The sequence below is a fragment of the Dasypus novemcinctus genome, chromosome 12, assembly GCF_030445035.2.
Source record: "Dasypus novemcinctus isolate mDasNov1 chromosome 12, mDasNov1.1.hap2, whole genome shotgun sequence".
Classification (NCBI taxonomy): domain Eukaryota; kingdom Metazoa; phylum Chordata; class Mammalia; order Cingulata; family Dasypodidae; genus Dasypus; species Dasypus novemcinctus.
The window spans coordinates 68619142-68631350 of record NC_080684.1 but is presented as its reverse complement, the minus strand read 5'-3'; positions in this window follow the sequence as shown (position 1 = coordinate 68631350).

Here is a 12209-nt window from a genome sequence, read left to right as displayed (position 1 = left end):
TTTATGTATATACATCAAAGCCTTGGGAGAAATAATGTGCAGACCATTCTAGTTCTTTTCTTCCTCAACTTACTGAAAGAAATGTCAGTTATATAGTAATGCTGCGAATGTTAGATAGGATTGCAAGAATTTTAGTCTTAGCTCTTTCTCTTTGCCGTGAGAATCTGAGGCATATTATTAAGTAAAGCTAGGAAAAATGCGTGCGGAATCAGATGAACTATGCCAAATGGAGAAAGGCAAGGGCATGGGAGGAGTGGGGAGGCTGGGGTGGAGGGAAACTCTCATGAAAAAGTACTAAAATAATTGAATGTCATGTATCATGGCAAGAAGCCAGATGGCCTCATGTTTGTGTGTGCTCCACTGCCGTTTTCCTTCCCTGGCTTCATCTTCAGGCTTCCCACAGCTATACACTCCAGACATAACAACTATATATATTTTGCATCAAAGCAGCTTAGGAGGATTTCATCAAAATAAATATATATACACACACACACCAAGAAACATTTAAGGTTTTCTGTAAAATGTAGGTCCCAATCCATAAACTATTTCAGAATACACGCCTACAGACTAATATGACTCTATCACATTTTTGAAGTTTCTGCCTTTTATAAAAAAAAAATTACCTGAATGTTTACCAGTCCTGTTAGTCTTTCAAATGTGTGGTTAAAAAACTCCCGAATAAAATGGATTAAATTCATCTGTGATTTCAAAAACAATATTAAGTAGTTTACTGTTTCAGAAATTCACATGCCTTTTCAAAGAGCTTTGCTTGAGTTTGAATTTCAGCTTTTCACATAGTTGCCCTTTTCTTAAGAGAGAAACCAATTTGGCTTCTGCTTTCCTAAGGCATTCAATTTAAATGTAAATTTCTGAGATGACATTTTCTTATGCACAAATAGTTTGAATTTCTAACATGCAATTATTTACATTTTCTATAGGCATTCTTTACATTTACTATAGAAATTAATTTTATTACAAATATTAAAAATTCTATTTTCAACAATGTTATTTCTCCGCATGGCTATCATCATTTCTCCAGGAAGTTCTGAATAAAGTAACAGACCATTAATGTTAGAATTACATCTATGACATATATACTTAAATACTGCATAATTAAAGTTAATTGATTTCAATTCATAAACCCAGATCTCACAAGATGAAAACACTCAACAAACTAGGAATAGAAGATAATTCCCTCAGTCTGATAAAGGGCATCTAAGAGGAAAAATCCACAGCTAACATCATACTGATTAAGCACTGGATATGTTCACATTAAGTTCAGGAACAAGACAACGATGTCTAATTATTGTTTGCCTATAACACGTTTTCTACCATTTTATTGGAGATCTGACTTGTTCAGAAATGCTATTCAATATGTCCCTTAGCTTACATTTTTCCTGCTGATTTACTAGATATGTCTTAAATTCCGAATTTCATATTTTCAAGAAAACCTGCGTACACATTCACAAGTGGAGCTCTCACGTTTTAGAGAAAGACTTTCGTAAAGGAAAAAGTGTAGATACTGAGGCGAATGACGGATGTCTGTCCTTTGGACTGGCATTATAAAAGTGTAAAGTCTATGGTCATAAAACTGACACGACCAATAGACAGAACCAAGGCAGCGCCCAGCAGCGAGGCAAATTCTCCTTCCTTAAGACCCCAGCCCACTACCACCTCCCTTCCCCTCCCTCTCCCCACCCGCCCACGTAGATCCTTCACCTCGGATCAAGAGGACAGGATCTGGGCGCCAAGGCGGTACGCTTAGAACGCACCTCATTGTAAGCAGCTGAAAAGAGTGTAACCTTTTGCCGTGGCGCTTTACACATTCAACAAAAAGAAGGAAAACAAACGCTTTTATCTAGAGCGGCGGGGAAGAGGGCGCCAACTTCTTTACCGCAAAAAAATCGGCAAGGAACTTTAGAGAAAGGTAAAAATTAATATTCGCTGCTTAGGTCCTCCTTCTCCTTCTCAACCTCTCCCGCCTGGCAACACGGGTACCTGATGTGAATTTTGATAAGTGAATTTGAACTTGCAAAGGATCGCAATAGGGTTTCTGGGGGGAAAAATGTTCTCCGTGGCTCACGGAAGGAAAGCTGCGGTTGTGGAAAGCCTCTCCTTGGGGAGCAGGACTTGGGGCGGCCCATGCCCCACCCCCCCGGCGGCATTGCCCGGAGCCCGGAGCCGGTGCACTTGCCCCGCAGCCGCTGCCCGACCTCACGCCGGTGCTTTCTCAGCAGAACCTTTCAGCCTCGGCAGCGCGTCGAGCAAACTTCCGCGGGCGAGTCGGAGCGCCCCCTCGGATGGGGGGACCGCCACCTGGCGCGCGCCGCGTGCAGGACCACCCTCCGGGTTACCCGCCCCGCGGGACCTCCCTGCTGGGCCTCTGGGGTGAGGGTTGAGTCTCCAAAGGCGCCTGATGTGACCTCAAAACCGTAGGCGAAGTCACCTACGACCCGGGGATACTCGGCGGTTCAGGGCGCATGTGTGGAGGAATCTTTTTCTGAGCAAAAGGAATGAAGGTTCGCTTCTCCAGCAAACTTAACAGGAGCCTGGACGAATACAGAAGAGAAGTTAGTGGTTAACCAATTTGCTGCTAATATTTCATCAGTGGTGCTTTCCCCCTTTTAAAGTATAACTCTTGGAAAAACAACATATTTTAAGCTTTCCATCCAAATATTGATACTGGCAAATAGATCATCTAAACGTCCCTTGGTAAGGACAGTGCCCTTTTTGTTTCACAGTTGGCAATCACAAGTAATCCATGATATCACAAATTGCTTCAGAGATTTAGGGGAGGAAGGTAGGAGACCATAACTCTGTTTGACAGTAGTGTGTGTGTGTTCGCGCAAGGCGCGTGTGAAGTAGCGCACACCTCACACTCTTCTACCTGTCATTTACAGCGAATGATCCATCCTCCCTGTCGGCGATTGTCAGATTTCAACCTGACTGCAAGGTGTTCCTAGCGCGTACGTTAAATGCCAGTCAACCGTCCAGCCCTTCTTACGATCTTATTCTACAGAAAAACCTCTCAACCTTTACTGGATTTTTGATGCACTGTATGTTTAAAATAATTTAAAAAAATAAAATAAAATAAGGTAATGTGCTCCCTCTACAAAGGTGGCGTCCCCTGCATTCTCAGACAAACTAAAAAAGTCCTCAGATCCTCAGCCGATTACATACTCTTTCAGTTCCCATCATCAGATACCCCAAATGGGCCTTTATTATAAGACAAGGAACAAATAAACACTTTCTTACCCCGTCAGCTTGCTAAAACCGCAAAAACTCCTAAACGCACAATTAATAAAGTCCAAATATAATAAGCATTAAAATATTTAGTTATCCCACCAAATATTTCACTTAGTATTTCAATGTTACCAGAAGAAAGAAAAAAGGGAGCTTTTAGACCATTCACTTATAGATTATTTTGACGTTTCGAACACATATGCAAAACAAAATATTATATATATTATATATATTTATATATAATATATATATTATATATATATATATATATATATATATCCTTAATTTTTAAGGAGGCATTTATTTGTAAAAGAACCTGGTTTGGGGGAAATACCTTACATGCAATTACTTATAGGGAATCCAAATAAAGAACATTGCTGATTAATATCTTGAAATTCTGTTTTACAGTGTATTTAATTCACATGGGCCACTTTTGAGAATAGGGCTTTGCAGTAATTCTTTTTATACATTAAGAATTACTGAAAAATTGAATTGAATTAGGCAAAAATCTTAATAACTATTTTGTTTTGAGTAAGAATGCTCTTTAGTCTTGCATTCTTTCTAATGTTAATAAAACTGAAAACTCTCAGAATTTACGAAGAAATGTAAACCTTGGGAAATAAATTTAGGAGAGAAACTTTGTTAATGTATATTTTATTTTTTTATGAAATAAAAGAGATCTATGATCAATATCTCCTTTGAGTTATATAAACATCCTTGGTTGTGTCTAACTGCTAGATCACAGCTGAGGCAAACCGTATACTGCATGCTACTTTTGCTCCAGAAGTGAATATTCTGGGATTCTATACATTATTTTAAAAAAGATTCCTGGCAAATTTTATACACTAAAGGTGGACCTTCATGCTAGCCAATATTATCACTAACTCAAATATAGACACTACACTTAAAAAGTTTTGCAAATTACTTATTCCTAGGAGGGCTAGTTAAATCTTTAGGATATAGGGGGAAAGAGTGATACAAATGTATTTGAAGAAGATGGGATAATGGAATTAATCAATGGAAGCAAATGTGAAGTCTCAAGTTAAGGTTAAAAATTTAAACATAGGAGAGGGGAAACAACGCTTGAAAGATACCAGCATTATTTTTAGCAATGAGGGTTCTATATGACTGAAGTGGTCTGATCTTCAAGGTTGCATGCCACTGGTCAAGAGAAGTTACAGTGGTAAAATCTGTGTTGGGCAGAGGCTCTTCTAAATCAAAGCTTCTAAATGATGTTCTTAAAGCTTACAAGAGTTTTACGCCTCTGAAGTTTCCTATACAAGAAAACTATAGTACTACTATTTTTCCAAATTAGGATTACATTTCTCTAAGAAGAAGAATCACTTTTTTTTTTTTTGGCCATGTTTTGCCTTAACCATGACATGGAATTTGAGAACTACACTTAGAAAGTGAGTGTTTTTGTCAATAATTGCATCATTCTGGACTGTCCGTGTTTTTATTATATAGAAAAAAAAACTTTTTGACTATCTATTGACAGCAAGTTTGGCTAACTGGTTACACACAACTTCCATCAGAATGTATATGTAATTAACATCTATTTCATCTACAACATCAAGAGTGTAATGAAGTACAGACTCTTGGAACTGACTGTGTTTGAGTTCCAGCTCTACCACTTGCTGGCTGTGTGATGCTGGGAAAGCTGCTTAACCATTTGGAAATTCAGTATCATCATCTATAAAATGGAGAGGGTAATAGTCCATATCTCATTAGGTGGGAGCAAGTATCAAGGGAATTTATATATCTAATGTCTTTAGGACAATGCCTGGTCAAATAATAAGCAATATATATTAGTTTGCTGTTATTATGACTTTTAAAATTCAGGATGCGTAAGCATTTGATAAAGAACATAGACAAGGGAAAAATAATTAACTATTGGTGATATGAAATGAAAAATGACTTTAAAAAGAGAAACAAAACCAATTGTTTAAGAATATGAAATAATATAATTATCATTAAGAGATGGAAAGAAAGGAAAGAATGGTGTACAAGAGCCAAATTTCCACGAAGATTCTAGGTCATGAGGTGTATGTACTAGTTTGAGTAAATGAACTTGTCCCAAACAACTATTTAGTTATGCTGTAAACAAAGGTGTCGAAGATTGAATTGTATACTCCAACTAAGACTTTAATTTCAGTTAAGGTGCAGCCCAAATAGATCAAGGGTGGGCCTTAATCCCTATTGCAGGAGACCTATGTAAGCAGAAGAAATTCAGAGGCAGTCAGTCAGAGGCCACAGAAGAAAAAATCCCAAGTCAGATAAAGACACAGGAGGAGATCCAGGGCATCGCCATGTAATGGAAGGCAGAGATGCAAGCCAGAGAACCCCAAGGACTGCAGCCAGCCAGCACCAGAATGCTAGAGACATTGGGGAGAAAATGTTGCATTGCTGACACCTTGATTTCAGAATTCTAGCTTCTAAAACTGTGGGACAGTAAATTCCCATTGTTTAAGCTGACTCTTTGTGTGGTATTCGTCATAGCAGATGGGCAAACTAAGACAATAGGTAGTATCTCTAACCAAAAATGTTCATGATTTTTATGACTCAGCAGACTGGAGTCCTACTTCTAGTTCTGCCATTAATGACCTACATAATATCTGTGTAACTTAAAATAAATATAGTTACTTGTTAAGGTCTCAGCTTCTAATGTTAAAATCTTTTCATTGTAAAGCCATGTATTTAAATAAAACATTAGATGGAAGTTATTGATTAGAAACACAATTGTTATCAATTAAACTTCGATTTCTAAGAGGACTTTCAGTTCTTTGACACTAATATACTCCAATAAAATAGTATTAAAACTTCTAGCTGTTTTCCTCTGCATAGCGCTCACGAAGGCCACTCAGATCATTCAGTGGGGTAAGAAGAGCTTGTTCAGGAAATCACTGTCTATATCAATATTTATGTGAGGAAAGTGTTTACAAATAGTTCTGCCAATGGCTGCACTTCAAAGCACCTTCAATCAGATTTAAGAAATATTAGTGTCTATAAAGAATCAATTCTCACCAGATCTTAAAAGCTAATGCTTCTATAGGTCAACCAAATTTTCTTGATTGGATCAGTGTATCTATTAATTAGGGACTTTGATTAAAGTAGCTTTACTGTTGTCATTTCATATTTGAATCAAGATGATATTTTCTCCTAATCATGTCTATTTATATTTAAAAAGAATTCTAATAATAATTGATAATATCACTGTCTGAAAGGACTATTTATTTCCTAATTTTGAAAACCATAACATAGCAATTTTCCATAACATACACTTTCCAATGTGTAGAGACTACACATATAACCTAAAATCCCATCTGGCTTGCTGACTGGAGAGGTTTCAGGGTACTTGATGGAATCGTACTTCCCCACTACTTCTTCCTATCTCTCAGGAAGAGCTCTCAGTTCTGTGTAGTAATCCAGTCCCTAGGTGAGTCTCACCATTCCTTGAACATGTTGCTATCATTTGTCTCAAGGATGCATCCTTTGCCTAACACCTTTCCTCCAGATCAATTCATCCTTCAAAGTCATTGGGAAAGATTATGAGAATACTCTTTTCTTCCCCATTCCCCTTGGAACTAATCTTTCTTATCTTGAAGACAAGTTTTATCCTCTTTAGGATACTAAAATAAAAGTTCCTTATAGTGTTGTTTATCGGGTATAGGTTAATACCCAAATCTGGGATGAAATGAGAGCCTCTGTGTGTATTCTTTGAATGGACTCTATAAGGCATGGGACTGTGCAACACAGTGAATTCTGGCTGGAAGATGGACTATGGTTAACAGAACAAATATGAGAATATTCTCTCATGAACTATAACAAATATATAATAATACAGGATGTTAATAATAGTATTTGGGGAGAAAATACATAAATATAAGATATGGACTATAATTAGTAATATTTTGAAGAAAATGAAGAACTAGTTTGTTTTTCTGTTGTTCTCAAAAGGAAAGATGACATTAATTTTTTAAAAAGATTTATTTTTTATTTATTTCTCTTCCCTTCCCCCCAACCCCCCTCCCAGTTGTCTGCTCTGTGTCCATCCGCTGTGTGTTTTTCTGTCTGCTTGTATTGTCAGCGGCACCAGCAATCTCTGTCTCTTTTTGTTGCATCATCTTGCTGCATCAGCTCTCCGTGTGTGCAGCGCCACTCCTGGGCAGGTTGCACTTTTTTTTTTCACATGGGGCAGCTCTCCTTACGAGGCACACTCCTTGCACGTGGGGCTCCCCTACGCGGGGGACTCACCTGCGTGGCATGGCACTCCTTGTGCACATCAGCACTGCACGTGGGCCAGCTCATCACATGGATCAGGAGGCCCTGGGATTGAACCCTGGACCTCCCATGTGGTAGGCAGATGCCCTATCAGTTGAGCCAAATCTGCTTCCCGCTGACTTTAATTTTAAACATTGAAAAAAGCTTTAAAAAGAAATCAAATCAAGGGATGGAAATCCTTTTCTCTGAGTCCTAGAGCAGATGTTCTTGACCTTCTTTGTTCCACAGACCCCTTTGCCAGTCAGGTGAAAACCATAGGCCCCTTACTAAGTCCACACTATACTGTGTATTATTTAATAAATATCATACCCATACCAACACATCCTCACAAAACTGATGTTTTTTTGAATTTCACTTCAAGCTCTTGGATCCCTTATTTGAAGGGTATGGGATGAGAAGGGAGAATGTATCCCTGGTATCCACATTGGGATCTGAGGAATGGAAACATTTTTATGGGTCTGTTTTAGAGACTAGGGCATTACCTACAGAGCTCTGGTACTGACATTTCAGCTCATTTTATAGAAGTATATCTGTTTCTTGCCCATGTGAAACAAAAATTTAGCATGCTATTAGAAATGTTTACCTTTTACATTCCTAAATGTAGAGAATGTTCCATATGCAGATAATCATAGCATTTAATTCTACTGCCATTTTAAGGTAAATCTAGAGAAGCCAGTTCTTAAAGATCTATTAAAAATATTTTTTCACCATCTCATGGAAATATTTCAAAATAAAGTATGCAGAATTGACCCAATTATAATCTGTTTAGAGAAATTTTGGTTTAATTTTGAAAGATTTTGTTCAGAAAAGTTTACTATAACATTCATGATTTATTCAGTTATCAGACCCCAAGGCACTGAGCCAAGTCAGGGGCTTTGCATATACTTTGTCATTTTGGCCTCATATTGTCCTATCTATTAGTTATATATTATAATCCTCATTTAATGGCAAGCAACCTGAAGCTCACAGAGTTTGTTACTTGTCCAAGAGAATACAAAAGAACCAGGATTAGGGCACAGGACAGTCAGATAACAAAATGCATTTTGGGTTAAATGAAATAATTAAGTTAATCTCACCCATTTCTTTTTACATTTTTAATGTGGCTATTAGAAAAATGTAAAGTATATATGTGATTTACATTACATTTCTAAGGATATTGTTAGTGTAGATGTATTCTATGAGGATAATAAAATAAATTAGAAAGTTTCTATTACATACTTTACAAGAGAATATTAGTGACCGGAAATCCCAATGATGTATTTTTTTAAGTTTTACATTTATTCACCTGATTACCACTAGCAGATATATTCAGGCTTCCATTAAGAAAGCATGGATTTGAAGTGATTTTTCATGTTTGCTCTTGCAATGCAAAAGTGGTTATAAAAACACCTTCTAAAAATTAGAGGTATTAGGCAGGTTACACTCTCTCAGTAATGTTAAAATGAAGCTTGAAATATAAGAACTTTTCCTGTTATAGTGTTAATGGAATTGGTTCACTTTTTCAAAAGCTTCATAGAAGGTATGTGTTTCTATAGCTCTTTGACTAGTTACTGTTCTACATCAAGATGGCAAATAAGTGACAGAAAAGTCCTTACTATAACAAATATCGCCAATTGATTTTGGGATTTTTTCATGCTGTTTGATGCATTCTTTCCTACTAAGCTCTAATGAGACCCCATTGTCCCTTCTTATAGGTGACCATTCCAGATTTACTAGGAAGTGCTCCTGAGTTGAAACTTATCTGTTCTCTTGTCCTAATGGCAGAGATATGAGTTAAAATCAAAAGTCATGGTGAAGGTACAATTCAATTTTTGACTTGGAAAAAGTTCTGTCTCCTACATACAGTAGATCAATTGCATGATATTTTTGGAAAAAGGACAAGTAGTTGTCAGGCAGTACCACATAGAGGTATTGTGTTGATCATATACTTTTTAAAGGTTATAAATACACTGAATATTTGTTACTTTCGAATGTATTATATTCATTTATGTGTTTGACTTTAGGTCTTATGCCTTAGATTTTTTTAAGGATTTATGATAAAATATGTAGCTAAAAGTAATGTGGCTCCCATTATAGAAATCCACATCACAGTTCAAATAATGCCATTTGAAAAATTAATAGTTATACATTTGTAAAGCCTGATGTAATAGACTACAAGGTGGTTGCTAATCTTATTTCTTACCACCAGCTATATAAAATACTATAATCTGACTTTATAAGATGGATTCTGATGAAAACTAAATAAAAACAAATATATTCATAGGAAATGGAGAGTTAAATTTAATTATGCCAGAGTTAAATTCAATTATGCCATTTCAAAGTTCAGAATCACAATGGAAGATTATTTCCCTTTTATATTTCACAATATTCACATGTTTAGCAGAATCAAAGTTGCAAAGATTTTGTTTTTTCCCTTTTCTATAATCTAGGATTTTTTTTTTAAAAAAGATTTATTTATTTATTTAATTTCCCCCCCTCCCCTGGTTGTCTGTTCTTGGTGTCTATTTCCTGCGTCTTGTTTCTTTGTCCGCTTCTGTTGTCGTCAGCGGCACGGGAAGTGTGGGCGGCGCCATTCCTGGGCAGGCTGCTCTTTCTTTTCACGCTGGGCGGCTTTTCCTCACCGGCGCACTCCTTGCGCGTGGGGCTCCCCCACGCGGGGGACACCCTTGCGTGGCACGGCACTCCTTGCGCGCATCAGCACTGCGCATGGCCAGCTCCACACGGGTCAAGGAGGCCCGGGGTTTGAACCGCGGACTTCCCATATGGTAGACGGACGCCCCAACCACTGGGCCAAAGTCCGTTTCCCTAATCTAGGATTTTTGTGCCCTGTTTTATATAGTTACTTTTTTTCTCCTTATTATATTGCTAATCTTTTTTACATCAAAAAAAACCATCCTAAGTTATCTCTCAGAACAGCTTCTAGATCAGAGCCATTCAACAGAAAATAATATGAGCCAAATAGGTAATCTAAATTTTTCTGGTAGTCACTTTAAAATAAAGTAAAAGGAAATATACAATTATTTTAATATTTTATTCAACCTAATATATGCAAAGTACTATTGTTTTTATGTGCTATCAATATAAAAATTATTGGGCTAGTTTACATACTTTTTTCCCCTAAATCTTTGAAATCTGATGTATATTTTACACTAACATCATTTCTCAACTCATTAACCACATTTCAAGTACTCAGTAGTGACAGGTGGCTAGTGGCTAATGTATTGGACAACCCAACTTTTTATTTCAGTTCTTTATCTTCTTGAAAAGAGATTTTCACAATCATCAGTAACAATTTCACAATCAGAGAAATTGAAAAGCATTAGTGAAAAAAATTCCAGTTAGGTAGGCAAAAATATTGTGACAGATAATATATTTCTTTCTATACTGAAACAGACTGTATATTACATTTCATATTAGTGACTAGTTAGAAATTAATCTTGGCAACTATTCTACAGAATGCTTATGGATCTTCTTCCCCTAAATTAAAGTATACTTACTAGATAACTTATTTTTCCATTAGTACAGTCATAAAGACCATAATTTGCTGGCCTTTAAAGATTATGGAGGGAAGCAGATTTGGTTCAATGGATAGAGCATCCACCTACCACATAGAAGGTCCAGGGTTCAAACCCAGGGCCTCCTGACCCGTGTGATAAGCTGGCCCACATGCAGTGCTGATGTGCGCACGGAGTGCTGTGCCATGCATGGGTGCCCCCATGTATGGGAGCCCCATGTGCAAGGAGTGTGCCCCATAAGGAGAGCTGCCCCATGTGAAAAAAAGAAGGGTGCAGCTTGCCCAGGAGTGGCGCTGCACACACGGAGAGCTGACACAGCAAGATGATCACACAACAAAAAAAGAGACACAGATTCCTGGTGCCACTGACAAGAATACAAGCGGATACAGAAGAACACACACCAAATGGACACAGAGTGCAGACAACTGGGGGGGGGGGCGCGGGAAGGGGAGACAAAAAATAAATAAATCTTAAAAAAAAAGATTATGGAAATGCCATTTGATTGGAAATGGACTTAATATGTTAAGGAAGAATTTATTCAGTTATTTAATCTCAATTAAGTACATGACAAATGAATCTGTATCTTAAAAAATATGCAAAAGTGCATTCCTTTCTAAGAAGCTTATTATAGTTACAATGATTATGGTATATTACCAACAAAATAATATAAAAATATATCTTTTTTTAAAAGATTTATTTCTCTTCCCTTCCCCCCCACCCCGGTTGTCTGTTCTCTGTGTCTATTTGCTGTGTCTTCTTTGTCCGCTTCTGTTGTTGTCAGTGGCATGGGAATCTGTGTTTCTTTTTGTTGTGTCATCTTGTGTCAGCTCTCCGTGTGTGCAGCACCATTCCTGGCCAGGCTGCACTTTCTTTCCCGCTGGGCGGCTCTCCTTACAGGGCACACTCCTTGTGTGTGGGGCTCTCCTACACGGGGGACACCCCTACATGGCAGGGCACTCCTTGCGCGCATCAGCAATGCACGTGGGCCAGCTCCACATGGGTCAAGGAGGCCCGGGGTTTGAACCACGGACCTCCCATGTGGTAGATGGACGCCGAACCACTGGGCCAAGTCCACTGCCATAAAAATATATCTTGACTATTTTAATTTCATTAATTTGAATTGTAGATTAATGCTACACAATTTTTTAGAAAAATTTAAAGAAAATATAG